The following is a 15,694-nucleotide window of genomic DNA, read 5'->3' on the forward strand; positions in this document are numbered from 1 at the left end:
ATAGGCGGGGCCGGGATTTGAACCCCGGTCCACAGAACTGTGAGGCAGATGTGCTAACCAGTCGGTCCACCGTGGCGCCCTTTTTCGACATGAAAACCTTATTTCTCTCAAATACTGTTCACCAATCTGTCCATAGCTAGTAAGCAATTCTCCTTTGCCAAGATAGTCCATCTACCTCACAGGTGTGGTGATGCTGATTAAGCAGTATGTTTAGCACACAGGTGTGCCTTAGGCTGCTCACAATAATAATAATAATAAGAAGAAGAAGAATCACCTTTTATTGTCATGAACATGCATGCATGCATGCACACGAAATGTGTTCTCTGCATTTTACCCATCACAGCGAACACATACACAAGTTAGTGGAACACACTGGAGCAGGGGGCAGCTGAAGCGCCCGGGGAGCATTTCGGGGTATCAGTGTCTTGCTCAAGGACACCACAGCCGTGAGTCCGATGGTCCAGTCGGGGTGTTGAACCTAGGTCCCCCACGGTGGCAGGCGATGATCTTAACCATTGGGCCACGACTGCCCCTAAAATGTACAGTTTTACTGTCGTGGGCGGATACAGCAGATTTGAGACTGGTGGTTAGCTAGCCGTCGCTAGCTTCCAGGGAGGGACTACACCATAGTTAGACTTGATACGCCAGTGCGCTGCAGCAGCAAGGCCCCTATGTGGCAGCCATGTTGGGAGGGTCGACATTTCCATGAAACATACACTAACGTACCGTACACGTTTTGAGGGTGGAAACTCACACTAGCACAGGGACAACATGAAAACTCCAAGCAGGAGGTCCTGAGCTGAGATTCGAACCTGGAACCTCTTGACTGCGTGGCACACGTGGTAACCACGTTTTTTCATCGTGTTGCTAATATTTTTAAATAGTAAGTGATGTACCTTTCCAGCTGTTTTATACCTGAGTAGGTCACCCCCCCACACAGCCCCACCCCCTGCAGAAATGGGCTTGGCCATTTAGAGTAGGCAAGGTAGTCCTAGTTTTTTCTTCATAAACTGTCACCCAAACTCTAATGATATAACACCGCCTTCTCAAACTGCTCAGATGGACTCTCAAGTCATGAGGACGACGGGACGTGTGCATCGTCACACAAAGCTCCATTGATGGCAAGCACGCACATCAGAGGGAAGCAGCGATCTGGCTCTGTAAACAAAGAGGCCAAACAGATCTTGGCGTGCATCTTGTGGGTGCATGTGCATGAGTGTGCAATCAAACACACGTGCAATAAGCATTTCAAGCCATATTTCAGTCCAAGTGAAACTACTGATGTAGCTCAGCCTTTTAAGTTTTGTGCACAGTGAGTGAGCAGTGGAGTCTTCAAAACCTCATTGGCAGCCTGAACGTTATTGATGTTGTTGTTGCTATGCAGAGGGAATCTCTAAGTTGTGGAAATCAACCATCGGAGGTAAAACAACCCTACTTTAAGTCAAAGATGTCTTGTCAGCGGCTCCCTGTGACCTTAGACCCGTTATAAACACATTGAAATGAAAACCCTGTCAGGAATAAATTATTCCCTTTTTAAGAGGGGGGTGGGGGGGTAACGGTGTAAAATCCCCATTTACTCAGTCAGGAATTAGACTCCAAATTCTGTGTTGACTAAGGACTAAGAAAGAAAGTATAACAAATTTTTCCCCTCTATCAAGAGGATTACACGCAAACCGAGAGGAAATTCCAACCAAGACTTCTGTCTAGCTTCAAAGTGGCCCCTATAAATCACACGTTATGGACAAAAGTATAAGAACAGCTGTTTCTCACAGAAGGAACTAATCATGATAGAAAATATTGAGCTGGTCCCGTCATTGCAGCAACAACTGTTTCCACTCTTCTGGGAAGAATTAGATTACAATACTGTATTTTGGAGTTTTTGTTTATTCATCCAGGACATCCAAGGAGGTTTTAGGGACTCAGAGTTGTGTTTTAGGGACTCTCTAGTTCTATTACTTGCAGTGCAGCGTTTGACTTTCAGACATTTTAATCTTTTGCCAAGGTGAACTGATTAGATTTTGTAGATCACGTCATAAGTATGGAAACAACATTATTACAATTTCATGGAACAAATTTTAGAATTTAGGTAGTAAATGTTGGTAGGTGCTTCTGCTAATGTTTGGGCCAGCAGAGACGGCCTTGCTGGCCATGATGCCGCCACAATAATTAATACAGTCAATTATTAAGTCAATCCAGGTCTGACAGTGGCGAAAGCGTGCTTATTTTTGCAAACCCTGAATGCTTTAGAAATCTTATTAGGTTCTGAAACGTACCTAATGTCGTGGCCAGTAAATCCATGTTGAAACGCTACTAAATGCAGTATGCAGCTGTGACAACAAATGATTGCAGATGCGTTACTAAAGAACGCTCCGGCCCACAAATGACATGGAGAGGAAGGAGAAGTGGGTGATGTCTGCTTTGCAAGATGTAGACTCACAAACTGGGCTAGCTGCCTGCTGCAGTGATCAAGCCGCACAAACACACACGGTGTACTGCACACACACTCTGACAACCTGACACACTTGCTGCGCTCACTACACCCGCAGATGGCGCAGCACTACATTGTTGCAGTAAAAGACAAAGATGCCCAATTAGCATCCTTTTTTCCTCACACACCTCTGAGTGTGGACCAATGACAACTAAGGTTTCAACAATTGCGTCACTGTGTGTGCCAAATATGGAATATCACTGACTTGACCAACCCAAAACCAGATTACCTGTATTCATTTTTTTCAATTTTACTATTCTTGTATGTGTTATACTTTGATTGGTTGTCCTAGGATCAGAGATTCCTAATAATAACCATGTGACAAATATGGAAATATGAGGTGTATATATGTCGCTGATGAATGGCAGAGGGAGGGAAGTGGACCAATGACCAATTTATTTATTTTTGGCCATTGTTAAGGGAACAGTTGAATTGAGCATTTTCTGCAAAGAAACTCCATTATCACAGCTGGTGATTCTATTGATTGTATTTACTCTATTCATGGTGGGACTTAGCCCTCCTCATTTCTCTTCCCTGCATCATACAGCTGGGTGGGTCATGTTTCCACACAAGCAAGAGAAACAGCCAGGATCTCATGTCTTCTCAAGACGAAGCGCTCCTGAAGATACGAATCAATCTCGGCAGGTGTTGGACAGCTTTCGCTGGGATCAGGCATTTTATGAAGTGAAGAGACAAACAAGAATCACCACTTCAATGTCAAACCATGACCAATTTGCAGCTGTCTAACTCTATCTATCTGGGCCCTATCTTTTTACAGTGTCTCACAAAAGTGAGTAAATATTAAGTTTTTACGTTTGTTTATAGATCTTTTCATGGGATAAAAACAAAGAAATTGCACTTTGCGACAATTTAAAGTAGTAATAATAATTTATAAACCGCTATCAACAAAAGTGAGAATAACCCGACGTGAAAATGTTCAAATTGGGACCATTTAGCCATTTTCCCTCCCAGTGTCACGTGTCTCGTTAGTGTTACAATGTCTCAAGTGTGAATGCGGAGCAGGCATGTTAAATCTGCTGTTATCACTCTCACAATTTCTCATACTGGTCACTGGAAGTTAAATATGGCACCTCATGGCAAAAAACTCTGAGAATCTGAAAAACAGAATGCTGCAATCTATTTGTCTGTTCATTGAAGTGATGAATCCAGACATGTTTACATCCACAAAGGAGCAACATCAACTCCATCAGGCATCATTAAAATGTGCTCCAAAATTATTGGACTCCAGGTTAAGGACCTCTGCTCCCTTTGGACAACACAGGTGGTCCAGAAAGCAAAGAAAATTCTAACCCAACCCAGTCATGTACTTGGTGGTGAATTTTCCATAAGGTACTCAGGTCGGTGGTATTATGTGCCGGTCCGGAAAACAAACCCTTTTATCCCTTCTGCAATAAGGTTGGTAAATGCACAAAATAGGGAATACATTGAGAAGCAATCATTCATTCTGCATGTCGTTCGGCTGTACAGTCACTGGTTGTGGTTGTTGTTGTGATGCCATGAAATATTAGTGTGTATGTGTATGTATATGTATGTGTATGTACATATATCTATTTCCTTGTTGTTGTTACTTTTTTATTATGGACGGGTTGATTGTAAAACTGAATTGTCTTTCTGGGACTCATAAATAATCTGAATCTGAATCATGACCCCAGGTGGTATTGCTTTTCTTTCTTTCTAATTCATTTTTTTTTCATTTAATACAGAGCTGTGATACAAAATTGAATATTAAATCATTGTGCTCCACTAATTCTCCCTGGCAAAACACGGCAGGAAAAATGTGTGACATGACCAGGAAAAAGATCAAGAGCAATTCTTTTGAACTCTGTTGCTGCCTCTACAATAAAGTTCAGTAAATGCTTCTAATTGGACTTCATTTATAATGAGAAATGAATTATAAAAGTTTAAAGGCCTGTTTAGTTGAGGCAGATAAGTACACAAGTGGTTAGCATGTCTGCCTCACAGTTTTGATGTTCAGTGTTTGAATCCCTGCTTCGGTCTTCCTGTGTAGGGTTTGCATAATTCTCCCTGTGCTTGCGTGGGTTTACTGCAGGTACTTTGGCTTTCTCCCATAAACATGCATGTTAGGTTCATTGAAGACTCAACATTTTCCATTGGTTTGAATATGAGTGAAAGGATGTTTGTCTATATGCGCCCTGTGTTTTGGTGGCAACCAGCTGTGCACTCATGACTCAAGAGGACAAGTGCTTTAGAAAATGGATGGATGGATGTTTTCACTGATATTTGTGAGCAGGATGTGGCATTAAAAAAAAAAAGTCTCTGAAACAATGGCCACAAAACTCAGTGGGCTTTGGTGTGTACCAAGCCCATTTTATTTTGGTCTGGATCTGGATATCGGTGCAGATCTAGATGCATTTTTCTCCACTTTGGTCAACACTAAACATGGGGCATTTTTCTGACTTCCCAGAGAAGACCATTGAGCTGGGGTCAAACTTTGGTATAAAAAGCTGAAATCAGTTAGAAATTCCTCATCCCTGTTCAAAATGGTAAAACGTCAAGCGCTCAATGAATATGAAAGAGTCTCAATTAAAGCACTCTATGATGCTATCTCTGATATAAAGACGTGGCGGTTGTCTAATAAACATGTTAAGCGCTGTACTGTGTATGTATCCGTTGAAAAATGTGAAAAGTTGTTGTTTGTCCAAGGATGTCAGAGGACCTTTATTAAAGTTGAGGGTGCCATATGCGTGTGTGTGTGCGTGTCATGGTACAATCATAAAGGAATGTGCATTTAGTTTGCGAGGGTGTGCACACACAGCTGCAGCCCAACCAAGGGCCTCATCTCCTTTAACAAAGAAATGGAAGCCAGAGCAACTGGGTTACCCCTCAAACTCGCCATTCTGCCTGACAGCAGTCAGGTCAAAGGTCACAATGGAGCAGTGTGTGTCCCCATGCGTGTGTATGCTTTGGCATTGCCCCCCCCCCCCCCCCCCCCCTCCGCTTCGCTTATTGTCATGGCAACAGCAAGGCAGCCTTTACACAGCGTGCGTGCATGTACGTATGGACTGTCTGGCTTGCAGCTGACAGCAAGATGTAGGTCAGTCAACAGAGATGTGAGCCATGAGTAAGTACACTAGCGCTTACATGATCATCAGTGTGTGTGTGTGTGTGTGTGTGTGTGTTTGTGTGTTTGTCATGTAAGGACATAAATGTGTTTACATGGACAAATTATGTGTGTGTGACTGAGCATGATGGAGGTGGCATGAGACATGTGGCTTTTCTTCTGAGGGTAAAAAGGAAAAAAAAAACATTGATACTTCTGACCACAGGGGAAACTTGATCAGGATGCCGCTAAAAATACCTTTTTCTTTCTTTTGACACATCCTGTCCACATGAATGCACTCTGCTGTGCGTGGCGCAAGTATTCCCACTTCCTTCCATGTCTCCTCCTTGTTTGTCTTTTATACCGGCTGCTGCTTCCTTTAGGCACAAGAACAAACCATTTGCACGCTACTATATAAAAAATAGAAAAGCGCAATTGTATATGTTTATAATGATAATGTGTACTGTGCATGCACTTTTTTCCCCACTAAATTCTATTTTGGTTATATTGGGTCAGCAAGGCCTTCTCCGCTGCCCTAAACACTATCAGAAGCAATGACCTATTTACAACCTAAATTGTAATATTTCTTCCATGAAATTGTATTAATTTAATTATTTAGTCTATCCTCTTCATTTCTTAGCATTTCTCTTGGCTGCACTGTTTCCATTATGTATATGTTATATTTTTCATCCTATTAGATTTCAGCCGCTATGTGCTGCCATGTCAGTCTAGTCTGCCCAGGGCCTTCAGAATCAGTAGCGCTTGCTGACCTAACATAAATTATATTAGCAATGGGAATGTTTCTTTAAGCAGTCAGATTTCAAATTCATCCTCACGGGGCCTGTCAGATATCTATGGGGCCAGCAAACTGGCCTTCGATGATGTCATCATTTTTCTGACCTCTGATTGGTCGGTCAGAGCAAAACCTGTGACAGATTGGCAAAACATATTAAAAATGCAATAATCAGCATCTCTGGGGAGTATGATTTATTGTATTTAACTGTTTTAATGTTTTGTCACTTTAGGCCCAAATGCAGATAGCGTTCACATCCTGTCTGCAAGCGTTATGACAATCAATGAGACCCTCTCTCTCTCTCTCTCTCTCTGCCTGGGAGTCTTCGAGTCTCTTCAGCGGAGTTTAAAGGAGCTCCAGTGTGCCACCCACTGGCGACAAGTGAGCATTGCATCACCCACAGCATCCGTAGAGAATAGATGTCACGCCACATCTGTGAATGGATGAACAGTAGCAGGTGTTGTTGGCAATTGCCACCACTTTCCCAGCCCCCATCCAGCCACCCCCATCCCCTTTGGAATCCCCCCACCCTCATCCACTCTCTTTCCCAATGTGTCTTCCGCTACACCCCCTCCTTCCAGTCTTTTCATCTTTCTTTTTATTGGCAATCAGGACTTTTTAGATGCTTTTTGCTACAAAGAGCTGATGGGGCCTCCCCTTAAGACACAGGTGTCAAACTCAAGGCCCGGGGGCCAGATCTGGCCCACCACATCATTTTATGTGGCCCGCGAAAGCAAATCATGTGTGTGAACTTCCATGATTCTTGCTCAAATCTGTTCCAAATTTTTGTTTATTCATATGTAATAAATAATAATGAACTATTGTAAGCACGTTTTGCCTCCAAACCCCTTTTATAGTTACTTGAACAATAGTTGAACAAACCATTATCCTTGACTTCTGATTTCCAAATTAGTTTTAATTAATTAATTAATTTGTTGTCTATGTGTAATAATATGATGAGGCAATAAAACATTGATATGGTTTTACAATCATAATGGCCCTCTGAGGAAAACCTTATCTATAATGTGGGCCGTGACAAAAATGAGTTTGACACCCCTGCCTTAAGAGCTTCAAATACAACACAGCAGTTGTGGGCTCTGCCCGCCTCTTATTACACAGCCCACTGCCCCCCACCCCTCCAAAAGGATTTTTTCCCCCTATACTTTTCAAACGCACATGCATGTACAGGACTCGAATTGGGATATTTAAGCACAAAACTGCTGTCATTTTAACATATACTGTATGTAATTTTTTTTGCCAATTGATTTTACAATGTGTTTTTTTGTTCTCACTGTTTGAATAATTGATGACTGCGAACCTTTAATAGACACACACCATCTGCAAACACATGTGCCAACACACACACGCTCTGTTAAAAAGTACTGAATATGTAATCAAACTCAGCCCTTCTACTGTAAGCGAAGGAAGTAGAGTAACAATCATAAAACGTCTCCATCCATCCATCCATCCATTTTCTGAGCCGCTTCTCCTCACTAGGGTCGCGGGCGTGCTGGAGCCTATCCCAGCTGTCATCGGGCAGAAGGCGGGGTACACCCTGAACTGGTTGCCAGCCAATCGCAGGGCACATAGAAACTAACAACCATTCACACTCACAGTCATGCCTACGGGCAATTTAGAGTCTCCAATTAATGCATGTTTTTGGGACGTGGAGGAAACCGGAGTGCCCGGAGAAAACCCACGCAGGCACGGGGAGAACATGCAAACTCCACACAGGCGGGGACGGGGATTGAACCTCGCACCTCAGAACTGTGAGGCTGACGCTCTAACCAGTCGGCCACCGTGCCGCCCCATAAAACGTCTCTAAGATCCCAAATGTTGTAAATTTTGGGGCTGGGTTTGCTATGGTCCTGATCTACTGCCTATATTCACGCTTGCTCAGATTTAAAACGTCTGTAGCTTCCACTCGGATAGATTCTATTGAACAAAGTTGTTCCAGGAAAAAAAAAAAGAAAAAAAATGTGACTAAAGAATTCATGAAAATGTCACGTCACTGATTTGCAAGCACCGTGAACAGCATTACATGAGCAAGGACCATATTGTATTTCAATTTAAATGTATACAAATTACAAGAGATTATAAAAGTGAGGCGGCACGGTGGCCGACTGGTTAGAGCGTCAGCCTCACAGTTCTGAGGACCTGGGTTCAATCCCCGGCCCCGCCTGTGTGGAGTTTGCATGTTCTCCCCGTGCCTGCGTGGGTTTTCTCCGGGTACTCCGGTTTCCTCCCACATCCCAAAAACATGCATGAATTGGAGACTCTAAATTGCCCGTAGGCATGACTGTGAGTGCGGAAGGTTGTTTGTTTGTATGTGCCCTGCGATTGGCTGGCAACCAGTTCAGGGTGTACCCCGCCTCCTGCCCGATGACAGCTGGGATAGGCTCCAGCACGCCCGCGACCCTAGTGAGGAGAAGCGGCTCAGAAAATGGATGGATGGATATAAAAGTGAGTTTCTAGGAGAGGATTCCAACACGGATGAATGAAAAAACTGGAACTTTGACATAAAAAGGTCCACTGACCTAGTTTTACTTTTGTTACCAAAGAAACAGGAGACAAACAAAGCAAAATGAGGCGTATGGTGACACATACCTTTTTCTCATACACACACACACACAGACATTATGTTTCTCAATGGGTCTGCTAAATCTTATATAACTCGCAACCTTGGTATGTTCCAGGTTATCACCTTACAGTCTCACGAAACAAGAAAGTCTCACTCACTCCATCTTGTATCTTTATGTCCTTCCCCACCTTTCCCCTCTTATTGTCCTCTTAACTCTTTATGAGAAGAGAGTGTGTAAAAGCAGCAGGGGAATTGCAAATTAAAAAAATAAAATAAAAAAAACAGATGCACAGAGGTGAGGAGAGTAAACTCAGGAAGGGAATGTTAAAAAAAAAAGAAGATGTGATCCAATATGAAAAGGGAAGAGGAGGAGCTATGTGGGAGGAGGGATTTATAGCACTACCCGTCCTTAAAAGGTAATTCAGTCCAGGTGATTACCTGCAGTCAACAGCCAATCACTGCAGAGAGCTGTCAACCTGCCAATCAGTATTTACCACTAGTAGAAGAACACACCATGCCGGTTTTACAGAAGAAGAGTTTCCATTTTAACCCCCCCCCCCCCCCCCCCCCCCCCCCCCCAAAAAAAAGAGGGGAAGTGAATACCACACAGCTTGTGTTTTATTGTCAATGTCTTTATGTCTCAAAAGTGTTCTCTGTCAATTGACTGTCTGCTGTCGTACTAGAGCGGCTCTAATTACCGGAGACAAATTCCTTGTGTGTTTTTTGGACATACTTGGCAAATAAAGGTGATTCTGATTCTGATTTTGATACTCATGAATGTAAGTAAGGAAAGTGGTATTGACCTATATTGTGGGGCCCTCCAACTGTGTCCGCTTGGGCTCCAAGCCTTCCCCATAATGATTCCATAATTCCACATAACACTGACGCACTTGTGCATGTACACACTTACACACAAAAGTAGAAGAACACACCATGCCGGTTTTGTAGAAGAAGAGTTTCCACTTTTAAAATACCCCCATCCCTCAAAGAGGAAGTGAATACCACACAGCTTGTGTAAAGCACCTTGTCGGGAACTATGCCGAGGGAGAAGCGAATTTATTGAGAACGAAAGAGAGAAGGGAGTGGTGCTTTGTATAACGCTTGTGAGCCCATCTTGACACAAATACAAGTGTCACAGTTATAACGTGACGCACTCCAAGAATAAAAGACAAAACACACAAAGAGATAAAATGATGGAAAATAAATGTGAGGCTGTGTGTAAGCAGTGAAGTTGCGGGATTAAATGTGATAGGTGCAGTGTCTGAGTCAGGGATCTTGCCAAAGTTGCCTAAAACTTCCTTCCTCATGACTAACATGCATGCTGACACTGCAGTAGATGAAAGTGAAGACGATCCCGTGTTCGTCCGCATCCACTATGTCCATGTGGCGATACCATTAAGTCCATACCTGCAGACTTGTCACCTTATATGGTGCCTCATGTTGTAGGAAGTGGAGGAAGTGCCTCTGTACGTAAAATGACAAGCTCAGGGTTTCAGTGTTCACTCCGGCAGCTTTAGGGGACAGCATTGAGCAAACATGCACCCACACCAGCTGCAACCACAGGTTGTGTTTTTCCACTTCTTTCAACAACACACATGTAGAGAATAGTGTCATGACTCACACATACCGTATCAGGATGGAAGAGTGCATAAAGGGGGAAGATCAGAGGCAAAATGTTCCTACTGTTTGGTATAATAAAAAAAAAAAATTAACCCACTAGTCTTAATTTACCCTCTTACATGCCACACATGAAGTGAAAAATTACTCATCACATTATGAAATGATTAATCTCCTCTTCTGCACTTTCCAGAGACGGAGCATCAACCAAAAGAGAAGTGAAAGCTTTGAGGCCTTGAATTCCCCTAATCTCACTCACTCACTCACTCACTCACTGCATGGACAGAACACACAGTTTTAGGAGTTTATGAGCACACTTGCACACCACACAGTGACATGCACATCATTTCATAGTCCTGAGAGCATTTGAGATTGCATCCCATGTGACCACGGTTGCATTCCTCAGATTGCTGTCATGTGACAAACCTAAAGATCTCCTTTTATGGACGTCAGATTTAGCAAAAGGGTGTGGCCTCGCTCATTCACGTCCAGGTCAACAAATAGATAGAGAAGAATGTGCAAAGCTGCGCACACAGACTGCAAGATTTTCGCACATCTTTGCTAATTCAAACACAAATAAACAAAGACAAAGCAATGAGAGTGGTGACATCACGCTGTCCTCTCCAGTCACAAGGACGGTGAGACATGAAGCATGCATGAGATCAGCATGATCTTTGCTGTGTTGCGTTTCAGTGGGCTATGATTGTCACGCAAAAAGAATGTCAAATTAGGCACAAGTCAAGATGTAAAAGCACAAGACAGCATGAATATTGTCAAATGCTGCATTTTTACAAAAGGTTAATCACATCTGGCCTTGCAGCCCTGTAATATTCATGGATAAATGTACCTCTTGTACTGTACTTTCTACAATAAAAGCTGAGTAACTTGTTTTACTCTTTTGACTAAGCTAGCAGGACTTGTATAATGCTAGCTTTTACTTCATCAAATCAGTTCTGTGCATTTTTTTTAAATATATATCTATATGTCAATGTCTGAATTTTGTAACAGATCTCAATTATGTCATGCTGATGTAACACATTGCTCCACAACGATATTGCTCAACGCAGACTTTGTCCACCCCTCAGTTGTTAAAAACATGTAGCTTTTTTGTGTATGCCACTAAACTGAAATAAATGTTCTTAATGACTCAACACATGACTTTGGACCATGTGAAAGATAATATTGGGGGGGAGGGGGGGGGGGGGGGTCATGGGGAGGATGTTCATTAGACAAGCGTAACAGGAGAACGGAAAGACTTAAGAAAATGCTGGAATGACACGCTTTCAACCAGGGAGCCGGTTCTATACTTCCGCTCTTGTCCACTTCCTGCCTCCTCTGCCGCTGCTGTCATTTCCTTATATGGCAGACACTGCCAGCCAATCATAACAGAGAAGCCTGCTGCACTGACAACCAATCAGAACAGAGGGTCCTGTTCATTCAAACTGCTAAAGATGCCGGGCGCTGCTTTTAATGATGCGTTCAATGTATCTCGGAGATCGGGATTATTTCCCTTCTTTATCAAATTTACATGACATATTACTTAGACTTTGCTCGAAGAATATCTACTCTGTGAATGTTTGGTATATTATACTGAAACCGAAATCAAAACAAAAAAGATGGTGGTTCAAATATATTTAACAAAAAAAGGTGTGCTGATCCACCTAGCTAGGACACTTCTATGAGGTTTCTAAAACGTCCATTCATCTTTCCATACATCTGTACCGCTGGTCATCACTTTATCATATTAATATTCATTCTGTAGGCAAAAGAATGAGAGGAAGAAAAAAAAAAAACCTAAAACGCAGCGTTAACTTTAACTACAGTAAACCATTTGGTGTCTTTATTACGTCACATACCAATGTCCCGCCTGACCGTAACGTCGAGAATATTAAAGAGTTGATTGAAAATGCCCCCTTGCTACGTCATATAGGCATCAAAGAGTCATTGTATATACGCTAAAGCTATAAATTAATCGTGCTCGTACACTCTGAATTCCACTGATATCGTCGCTACTTCGACAGAGAACTTCCAGAACTTTCTCCTGCTTTCATCGCTTCAAGCATCCAATTGAGGTAGGATGGCTATTTATTACCTGTTTAATGCTGTGTTGTTTTTCGCTATTGGTACAAGGATAATGTTATTTATTTGCCGGACTGGAAATCTAGGGGTGTTTATTTGTACAAGTGAACTTGTACTGCATATCAAAATATCCTTGACTGGTTTAGCCATCAGAATTCATTCTGTTGTCTTTATCTTTTCATTTGTTTATAGAGGCTGTGTTTTTGGGACATGTTAGTTGGTACAAGTTGTGGACAGGGCTTTATTTAATGGAATTTGAGAATTAAATACATGGAACTTTGATGAAAGAGTACTGATTATGTAAGGGAAGTGGTGCATGTTAGTGCTTTTAGAAATAGTTGTTTTTTTTAAATACAATTTCAGAATACGTGAAGTTTTGATGAAAGTAAGAAACTGATGTTATTTAAAGGCACTATTTTGGGGCATATCAGTGAACCTGTGGAAATCGTAACATTTTTTTCATACAATTTGAGGAATACATGGCACTTTTTGAGTAAAGAGTAGGAGTAAAGGCCTGTGATGTTATGTAAAGGAACGGCCAAACGGCTGTGTGTCCATGGGTGTGTGTAGGCGGCTGGATTGTGTCACTTGTTGGTGTTGCTGAAGAGGGCATGATGGGATGCGGAAGATCAGGAAGTTGGAGCCCTCATTGTTGCAAGAATGTAATCAAAGGAATGCTAGCATCTGAAATGTGTCAAAACAAAAAGGAGTCTTCCCAACACAGTTGGCTGAGGATAGATAAGCCGGACTGAATAAAGTGTGCGTGCGTGTTATTTTTGCTGAACATAACATTGTATTGCTGTATTATGGCTGTATTATAATACAAAATTGTGTTCTTTTCAAAATGTTGCATAATATGACGTCTATGCACTTTGATTTAAAAGTGATGCTTTTATGTTTAGTTGTCATTTGATGGTTGTGGTGGTTAAAGTTTTGCTCAGTTGTCTGGTTTCCTGAGAGCATGAAAGGGCACCCAAAGCCTTATCTTTGAGCCAATTGGAGCTGTGAGCACTGGGAGGAAGTCAAGTGGGTAGTGGGGAATAGGAACACACGAGCAGGACAGGGGCTCTGTTGTGATTTTACGAGAAACAAAGAAAAAAAACTGCATTCGAAGACTAGGCCTCAAAGCACTGCACTGCATGTGCTTATTATATTTGGCTTTAGAGAATTCAATTGTCCAATACATAAGTGGGTCATGTACTTTTGAGGCATGTGATCATTAGGTCATAATAGTCATTGTATAAAATGTCTAAAGGCCAGAGCAGCTTTGGGCTAATCAATTATTAGTTTAAGATGTTTGTGGCCAGATATTTACTGTATGTGCTGTGATCCAGATCTTAACTGGTTTCTTTGACACATGATGTAAAATACTGGTCAGGATCCCTTGATGTTCTGGGGGTGTGGAGGTGAAGAATTGGGGGTTGTAGATGAAATTGGGATGTAAATGGGAAGCTAATCCAATTTTAGCACGAAACTACAAGCCAGATGGCAGACACACACACACACACACGCACAGCTGGTAACTGGCCCATGCCTTGGAGTAAGACTATCGCCGTGGTGACCCATGGATCAATGACGCTGCAGATGACCAATCTATTGGCTGTTTCATGAAAGCAGGGTAGAGATGAAGGGGGGGGGGGGGGGGGCAGGAAGGGGAGGAGTGAGGCAGCGTTTGTGAATGGCGTTTCGTTTCGCCGTGACCAGCCACAGATGGCAAACAATAGGTGACTCGGTTACTTTGCATTAGGCTGCGGCACAACCTCCTTGCTTACCTTGTACGATTGAGGAAAATGACGCACTCAAATTTAGAAAATGTGAGTCACTGCATTGAATGAGGAAAGAAAAAGTCCTGAGATTGCTGCATTTGGGTTAAATTCAGACCAGACATTACATTTGATGGTTGAAATATTGATTTTTTTTTTTTGTCGTCATTATTGCAATAAGGTTTTTGGCAATCGTGTGTGTCATGTAAAAGTAATTTGCATCATGGCATTTATTAGCAACAGGTCTTCAATGAATCCTGCATATTTGCTCACATTCTCACCTACTTATGGAAAATACGCTGACTTTGCTTTAACAAAAATCTGCCTTTACAAAGATCGGTACTCTAGACCTATCGAACAACGTTTATGTAATTGGAGTTGCCTTGTAATATTTATATTTATGGCATTTAACTACAGTAAAAAAAAAAAGTATGATGCATTGCAAACTACACTTACACTAAGTGTCCAGGCATGTTGTTATTAATAATGTTAATTATTAATGTTGTGGGTCTTGTTTATTCGTATTGTAAACCCCCCTTGTAGATGGTCCAAATATCAAGTGATGTAATATGTTAGTAACGATCAGTGGGCCATTTGGGCATGAATAGAAATTTGTGGTCGAGGAACAGGAAGCTACGGTACAATGGATGACGTAAAGCAGGGAGTGGCAATGAATGCGTGGCCCAACTCGGCTGCCAAGCTGGTTGGTTTGCTCGTTCGACTTTAGTTTATGACCTCGCACGAGGGTGTCGCAACACATTTTTCAAATCACTGGCAAACTGTTTTGTATTGGAACTGCACTGCATATGGCTTGTTAGATTTGTTTGTGCGTGTCTGCGTGGATGGTGGGTGTTGTCGTTATATATTGTTTGGCTGACATGGGTCAGCACAAAGCAAGGCTCATTTTGCTGTCAGAATACAAACACATGCACTGTCATCAGAATGGGCTTGTGCTTATTATTGGCTGTCGCCCTTTGAGTTGCACACTCATATATACACACGTGCTTTAGTGGTTAGTTACCAGTAGACTTGTATATTGACGCAACAGCTGGGTGATCAGCTGTCATTGAATAAGATGATAAAGTAAATATAATTTATGTACCAGAGCCCCAGGCCATTCAGCACATAGTAAATTGTGAACTTTCATTTTTGTTGTAATTGATCAGGTATATCAGTTTGTATATGGCTTGTAGTGTCCGAGTTGAAAATGGACCACCCACTCACCACTCGTCGTCACAACAACAGTTCAAGAGCTTGTGTAAACTGCTGTCTAGATGAGACATTCTGATAT

The 15,694-nt window shown here is 42.2% G+C and overlaps 1 long non-coding RNA gene across 2 annotated transcripts; it reads right to left on the reverse strand.

The window, feature by feature from the left end:
* LOC133465938 (uncharacterized) lies at positions 1-9,248 on the reverse strand. 2 transcript variants are annotated; one of them, XR_009784786.1, is made up of 3 exons: positions 9,103-9,248; positions 5,829-5,947; positions 1-532 (listed from the first exon to the last, which is right to left on the reverse strand). It is a non-coding gene; the product is annotated as an uncharacterized LOC133465938 (long non-coding RNA). The 2 variants fall into 2 exon arrangements; XR_009784785.1 differs by having other exon boundaries at positions 5,829-6,796.
* Positions 9,249-15,694: the final 6,446 nt, after the last annotated feature.

This window comes from Phyllopteryx taeniolatus, chromosome 16 (assembly GCF_024500385.1).
Source record: "Phyllopteryx taeniolatus isolate TA_2022b chromosome 16, UOR_Ptae_1.2, whole genome shotgun sequence".
In the NCBI taxonomy this organism is placed as follows: Eukaryota; Metazoa; Chordata; class Actinopteri; order Syngnathiformes; family Syngnathidae; genus Phyllopteryx; species Phyllopteryx taeniolatus.